Source organism: Triticum dicoccoides, chromosome 4B (genome assembly GCF_002162155.2).
Source record: "Triticum dicoccoides isolate Atlit2015 ecotype Zavitan chromosome 4B, WEW_v2.0, whole genome shotgun sequence".
NCBI lineage: Eukaryota > Viridiplantae > Streptophyta > Magnoliopsida > Poales > Poaceae > Triticum > Triticum dicoccoides.
Genome location: NC_041387.1, coordinates 102,227,993 through 102,236,099, shown reverse-complemented (window position 1 = coordinate 102,236,099; position 8,107 = coordinate 102,227,993). Strand labels below are relative to the sequence as shown.

General features: G+C 47.1%; 1 pseudogene; it reads right to left on the bottom strand.

The window, feature by feature from the left end:
• Window positions 1-582: 582 nt before the first annotated feature.
• Window positions 583-6,379, bottom strand: LOC119292559 (annotated as a pseudogene).
• Between the last annotated feature and the right edge of the window lie 1,728 nt (window positions 6,380-8,107).

Genomic DNA, 8,107 nt, shown 5'->3' with positions numbered 1-8,107 from the left:
CTTGCCTGAGACCTGTTGAGCCACGAGATCTGAGTCGCCCAAGCACCTTACCCGGCTCAAATTCATCTCTTTGGCCATCCAGAGACCATGGAGCAAGGCCTCGTACTCAACTGCATTGTTAGTACAGGGAAACATGAGCCGGAGCACATAACAAAATTTGTCATCTCGAGGGGAAGTTAAAACAACTCCAGCCCCTGAGCCTTCTAACTGCCTGGACCCATCAAAGTGAATAGTCCAATATGTATTATCTGGCTTCTCCTCAGGTGCCTGCAACTCTGTCCAATCATTGACAGTGTCCACCAAGGCTTGAGATTTAATAGCAGTACGGGGCATATACTTCAAACCATAGGGCCCAAGCTCAATAGCCCACTTGGCGATTCATCCTGTGGCCTCCCTGTTCTGAATGATGTCTCCCAAAGGGGCTGAACTTACCACCGTTATAGGATGACTTTGGAAGTACTGCTTCAGCTTTCGGTTTGCCATGAACACACCATAAACAAGTTTCTGCCAATGTGGATATCTTTGTTTAGACTCAATGAGCACCTCGCTCACGTAGTAAACCGGCCGTTGAACCGGGTGCTCCTTGCCTGCCTCCTTGCGTTCCACCATGATGGCAACACTGACGGCCCGCGAGTTAGCAGCCACATATAAAACAGCGGCTCTCTATCAATGGGAGTCGCAAGAACCGGTGGCTCAGACAACTGTCTCTTTAAATCTTCAAAGGCAGTGTTAGCAGCATCACTCCAGACAAAGGTGTCTGTTTCTTCATCATCTGATACAGTGGTAAGGCCTTCTCCCCTAACTGGCTTATGAACCGGCTTAAAGCGGCAACACGACCCGCCAATCGCTGAACATCATTAATGCACGCCGGTTTAGCCAAATAGGTAATTGCCTTGATCTTCTCCGGATTAGCTTCAATGCCTCTGTTTGAAACCAGGAAGCCCAAGAGCTTGCCTGCAGGTACACCAAATACACACTTTTCCGGGTTAAGCATCATTTTATAGACCCGGAGATTATCAAAGGTCTCCTTCAGGTCAGATATCAAGGTTTCTTTCTCCCTGGACTTCACCATGATATCATCCACATAAGCATGAACATTGCGCCCAATTTGATCGTGGAGAAAGTTCTGCACACATCGCTGATAAGTCGCCTGAGCACTCTTGAGCCCAAACGGCATAGGTACATAACAGAAGGCTCCAAACAGAGTGATGAAAGCTGTCTTCTCCTGGTCCTTAACTGCCATCTTGATCTGATGATAACCAGAGTAAGCATCCAAAATGCTTAAATGCTCACAACCCGCTGTAGCATCAATGATCTGATCAATACAGGGGAGAGCAAAGGGATCAGCTGGACAACCCTTATTTAAGTCTGTGTAATCTACACACATCCGCCAGTTGTCGTTCTTCTTGAGCACGAGCACCGGGTTAGCCAACCACTCTAGGTGAAAAACTTCAACAATAAACCTGGCAGCCAAGAGCCGGGCGACTCCCTCTCCAATAGCTTGTCACCTCTCTTCGTTGAATCGTCGAAGAAACTGCCTGACTGGCTTATACTTTGGATCAATATTAAGGGTGTGCTCAGCGAGTTCTCTCGGTACACCTGGCATGTTAGAAGGTTTCCATGCAAAGATGTCCCGGTTCTCACGGATGAACTCGATGAGCGCGCTTTCCTATTTCGGATCCAAATTGGCACTGATGCTGAACTGTTTAGACGAATCACCCGGATACTCTGGGAAATCTTGATGAGCCGTCTGTTGAGCCGCTAGCTGAGCCGCTAGCTAAGCCGCCCGCTCGTTCTCCTGACGTACCCGATCTTGTACCGGGTTATAGCTACCGGGCTGGTTCCGGTGCTGGGCGTTGCTTGATAAAGCTTCTGACTCCATGTGCCTACTGTAACTCGGACTCCGGTTTTGGCGAGGCAGTGCTAACCAAGGCAGAGGAGTTGAATGAATCCTGTCCCGGCTATAAGAATAAGTCTCTTGCTGAGCCAGGGCCGTCTGGACAAGTTCCCTGATTCTCCGGGTCTCCACCGTTGTTGGATCATCACCGTCCACTGGGAGAGCCGCCAGACGCGCTGATGTTGCGATTAAGTTCTCCATGGGGTTGGAAAGTGACCCGGCGGTATCGGCACATAACGAGGCGGCGCAATGTTTCCATGAGGAGGTACCATCTCCCGAGGCTGAGCCGGTCCTCCTGTTCCGGCTGTCATAAACTGATTTGCATCTGGCGAGTTACTTGGGCCGGCTCCGGGTGTAGCAAACAGAACCCGAGGGTCGTAAGTCGGAGGCAAACGGGACTGAGTTTTCTGGTGCCTTCTTCTCATTACCTCATTGGATGCGTTCAGGCTCATCGTAAGCTGGAAAGCCTCTGACTGGAGCCGCTGCGCCCGTGCATCCAAAGCCGCCCGTTCCGTGGCTAATCTGTTATCCTCAGCTGCTAAGGTCTCCTTGGCCCGAGCTATTTCCTCGCGTACACGCGCCACCTCTACATAATGCTCATCTTTATTTGCAGGGATAACTGTGGCGGTTAACAGGGCTGTAAGCTTATCCATGAGATCTATCAGCACTTGAGCCGGCGGGCGCACATGGCCTCCTTCCCCGGCGGCTCCTATCCCGGACGTAATTGCAGCAGCGGCTGTAGAGTTTTGGCCGGGTTGAGTCCCAGCCATGAAGACTCCTGCCCAATTTGGCGACTCATAGGGGTCCGGAATACTGAAGCCATCGGAACAGCCCCTGAGCACGCCATCTTGCACTTGATATAGCGAATCTGTTGAACCGGCGGACGAATCACCGTCAGAGAGGACGGCTGTCTCACCACCATCTTCAGGTCCTTCAGAAAGCTCTTCTCCGTGGACGCAGCCCACAAAGACACGCTTCATGCAAGGTTGAGCTCGGGCGGGTTTCGCACGCTGAGCCGTCTCGACGAGGTCGGTGCAGTTGTCTGGCTCAGGTCCCGGCTCACCAATCCGGCCGATGAAGACATGGATTCCTCCGAAGGGGACCCGGTACCCGTACTCAATTGAGTCGGCATCAGGGCGCCAGCCTTCGTCGTCGATGTAGATCTTGCCGCGATGATTCTTGGTCATCCGGCCCATTGCGTATCCCTTGTGCCCTTTGAAGTTGCCCTTCAAGAACTCGAATCCACCGTGCGCTGGCCCCACGGTGGGCGCCAACTATCATTGAATTGTCACGTCAGATGTCCTAGTGAAAGGACTTAATCGCGGAGCCATCGCAACTAGGAAGCTTGAAGGGGTTAATTAGGACAAGAGACACGAGAGGTTTATACTAGTTCGGCCCCTTACGATGAAGGTAAGGCCTACGTCTAGTTGGGTTGGTATTGCTTGATGTTTCGATGACCAGGGAGCGAGATATGCTATGCCCAGTTCTCGATGAGTTGTTCTTACCCTTAGCCTCCAGCGGGTCGCCCCCTTATATACACAGGTTGGTGCCCTACGACTTACAGAGTCCCGGCCGGATCATAAACAGTGTCCATCTTGGTGACTAGTTAATTCTACCTTATGATACAAGTCATGACATTACGGCGGTTTACTACTACGGGCCTTAAGTCGCCTGTGGGCTTTAGACCCTTAACTGAACTGCCATCTTCATGCTTGGTCTTGGGCTTCTTCTGACGAATCCTCCTTTGCATAACCCGGCCCCTCACGGGCGGCTTACGCAAATAGTTATATCCCCAACAGGTCCATAGTTATTAGCTAGATGGCTTCTTCTCTCTTTTTGGATCTCAATACCATGTTCTCCCCCTCTCTTGTGGAGATCTATTCGATGTAACTCTTTTTGCGGTGTGTTTGTCGAGATCCAATGAATTGTGGGTTTATGATCAAGTTTATCTATGAGAAATACTTGAATCACCTCTGAATACTTTTATGTATGATTGAGTTATATTTTCAAGTCTCTTCGAATTATCAGTTTGGTTTGGCCTACTAGATTGATCTTTCTTGCCATGGGAGAAGTGCTTAGCTTTGGGTTCAATCTTGCGGTGTCCTTACCCAGTGACAATAAGGGTTGCAAGGCACGTATTGTATTGTTGACATCGAGGATAAAAAGATGGGGTTTATATCATATTGCATGAGTTTATCCCTCTACATCATGTCATCTTTCTTAATGCGTTACTCTGTTCTTATGAACTTAATACTCTAGATGCATGCTGGATAGCGGTCGATGTGTGGAGTAATAGTAGTAGATGCAGGCAGGAGTCGGTCTACTTGTCGCAGATGTGATGCCTATATACATGATCATGCCTAGATAATCTCATAATTATTCGCTTTTCTATCAATTGCTCGACAGTAATTTGTTCGCCGACCATAATACTTATGCTATCTTGAGAGAAGCCACTAGTGAAACCTATGGCCCCCGGGTCTATCTTTTATCATATAAGCTTTCAATGTACTTTTATTTACATCTTTACTTTTCCAATCTATATCATAAAATACCAAAAATATATTTATCTTATCATACTATCTCTATCAGATCTCACTTTCGCAAGTGGTCGTGAAGGGATTGACAACCCCTTTATTGCATTGGTTGCGAGTTCTTTGTTTGTTTGTGTAGGTGCGTGGGACTTTTGAGGAGCCTCCTACTGGATTGATACCTTGGTTCTCAAAAACTGAGGGAAATACTTACGCTACTATTGCTGCATCACCCTTTCCTCTTCAAGGAAAACCAACGCAAGCTCAAGACGTAGCACACGCATGTATCATTGCCATTAAGGATTAAAAGATGGGCTATATTCCTACATGAATAGATCCTGTCTACATCATGTCATCGTTCTTATTGCATTACTCAATTTTTCCATGAACTTAATACACTAGATGCATGTTGGATAGTAGTCCATGTGTAGAGTAATAGTAGTAGATGCAGGCAGGATTCGGTCTACTAATCATGGACGTGATGCCTAAATACATGATCATTGCCTTTGATATCGTCATAATTATTTGCTCTTCTGTCAATTGCCCAACAGTAATTTGTTTACCCACCATATGCTATTTTCTCGAGAGAAGCCTCTAGTGAAATCTACGGCCCCTGGTCTATTTCCTATCATATTATTTTCATATCCCAAACATCCAAAAATACCTTGCCGCACTTTTTCTTTACTTATTTTATTTTGTGTTTTTGTTAGATCTATTTCTCCAATCTCATACAATTTAATCTACCTGAATACCGAGGAGGGATAGACAACCCCTCTTACCTGTTGGGTTGCAGGTTTTTGTTATTTGTGTGCAGATGCCGTTTACATAGTGTTGCTTGGTTCTGCTACTGGATTGATAACCTTGGTTTCATAACTGAGGGAAATACTTACTGTTGTTGTGCTGCATCATCCTCACCTCTTTGGGGAAATACCAACGCAGATACAAGCAATCAGCCACGTATCATCTTGTCATCTCCAGACTTGGGCAAAAGGGTATGCCTCAAGATAGTGTTGGTTGTGGGCAACCCAGCTAGCAAATGCTTCATAGATCCAAGTTTTTAACTCTCAAGATCTTTGGCTGGGATTTCCTTGTACATATTTGCCATGGAGTCGTGGTCCATCCTGGGCTTCCCGTACACATCAATGTCATTTTCTTCTTCCTCGGGGGCACCAATAAGTTCATCTCCCTCAGAGATATATGACTGGCATATGTGTCCCTCAGTCATCCATACAATCTTTCCATCAGGATAGAAATGAGTTGTGGAATAGAATTGCATGATCATCTCGTCATTCCACTTGGTGAGCTTCCTGCCAACAAAATCATCAACTCTGGCACTCTTGAAACTCTCATGAACGTGGGGGAAATATTCTTCATTTTCATCATTGTATTTCCAGTCCACCCACTTCATGTCACTAACGATGAGCTTCTTATCAAGCAAACCAGTCTCATGGGAATCTTGCTGTTCTCTGGTGTGAAAGTGGTAATCAGACGTAGTCCTCCTCCTAACTGAATAGGGGTCAACTTTCCTCCACTCTCGCAGACCCTTGTCTTTCATGAGCATCATGTTCTCAGCTACAGGATGGGAGTTGTCATGGTCTCGGATCTTGGGCTTGATCTTCCTAAGCACTAGTGGCTCATCATCAATCTCAACTTCAGGCATTGGGGCCTTGTTCCTCTCAGCAGCAGATATGTTTCTGGTAGATCTCTTTGAAGCAGGTGCTCTGGTCTTGGACTTGGGCTTGGAGGGGGCAGCAGACTTCACAGCATCAGCCATGAGCTTCTGAGTCTTTGGTGGAGGTGCATCAGCTTCTGGTTCCTCATCATCATCATCATCATCAATCATCATGGAGGGTCTTCCAATGGCACGAGCAATTGTCTTCTTCACCCTCTCTTTCCTTTTCTTCTTCCCTGGAGCAGCCTCTGCATCACTTCGCTCTTCAAGTGTGAAGGCCATAGTTTCTTGTGGAGTTGGGGACTTGTCAGCTTTTGACTTAGGAACTTTTCTCACTACTATCATGTCTTTGGCACTTGGTCTGGAGGTAGCTGTTGTGCCATAGACTTTCTTTAGCAAACTCTTTCTCTTGGAAGTGGCCTCATCTGCCACAAATTCTTCATCCTCATTGTATGAGGTTCTCTTCTTCTTAGATTCAGTGGCAGCCTTTGGCAAATTGCTGGGGGTGTTTCTGATGCCTTCATCATAGCTCTCATCGGGACTAGATCCCTCACTAAGATCAACATTCTGCTATGATTGATTCTGACTGCCGCTAGCACTTGACATCTTGCAAACAGACCCTGTGAATATATGGGTATGGTTAGAGTAGATGAGTTATCACAAAAAAGGAGATAGTTTTGCAAAAAAATTGAGTTCAAATTGTAGTTCTACGTTTTCACAGAATGCATTTTGGAGCTACCGATTCAGTCATTTTGGTGACACCATGTCACGCCCAATATGCGATACTATCCTAAAGAGACTCGAAGCTCCCACCAAGGATAGAAGCGCATCTTGAAGACGCTTTTGCAAGGTGGATATCATTATATCAACATTACGTAATATATGGGGAGACATACAAAAGGCATACAATGCCACACGAATACAGCAATACATCATACACAAGAGCATCTTCCGGCTATGGATGAAACACAAACAGAAACTCAAACGACATCCACCCTGCTAGCCCAGGCTGCCAACCTGGAACCTATCCCCTGACCGAAGAAGAAGCAGAAGGAGAACTCCAAAACAAGCAAACATCGCTCTCACGTCATGATCATCGCATAACCTATACATGCAACTGTTGTTGTAGTAATCTGTGAGGCACGAGGACTCAGCAATCCCATTACCATGGGTATCAAGACTAGCAAAGCTTAAAGGGAAAGGAAGGGGTAAAGTGGTGAGGTTGCAGCAGCGACTAAGCACATATGGTGGCTAACATACGCAAATAAGAGCGAGAAGAGAAGCAACGGAACGGTCGTGAAGCTAGCAATGATCAAGAGGTGATCCTGAACTCCTACTTCCGTCAAGCATAACCCAAAACCGTGTTCACTTCTCGAACTCCGCCGAAAAGAGACCATCATGGCTACACACATGGTTGATGCGTTTTAATTAAATCAAGTGTCAAGTTATCTACAACCGGACATTAACAAATTCCCATCTGCCACATAACCGCGGGCATGGCTCTCGAAAGTTTATACCCTGCAGGGGTGTCCCAACTTAGCCCATGATAAGCTCTCGCGATCAACGAAGGATATTCCTTCTCCTAGGAAGACCCGATCAGTCTCGGAATCCCGGTTACAAGACATTTCGACAATGGTAAAACCAGACCGGCAAAGCCGCCCGCTGTGCCGACAAATCCCGATAGGAGATGCACATATCTCGTTCTTAGGGCACACCGGATGAGCAAGACGTCGGGTTGGCATAGACCCTGGTTGCCCAGGGGGCGCCGGACAGCACTCAGTTTGGACCAACACTTAGACAAGCATTGGCCCGGGGGGGCTAAAATAAAGATGACCCTCGGGTTAATTACTCCCAAGGGAAAGGTATAGGTGGTAGGAAAATGGTAAAACCAATGTTGGGCCTTGCTAGAGGAGTTTTAGTCAAGGCGAACTACCAAGGGGGTCCCATAAATCACCCAAACGCGTTAGGGACGCAAAATCCGGGAACATAATACCGATATGACGGAAACTA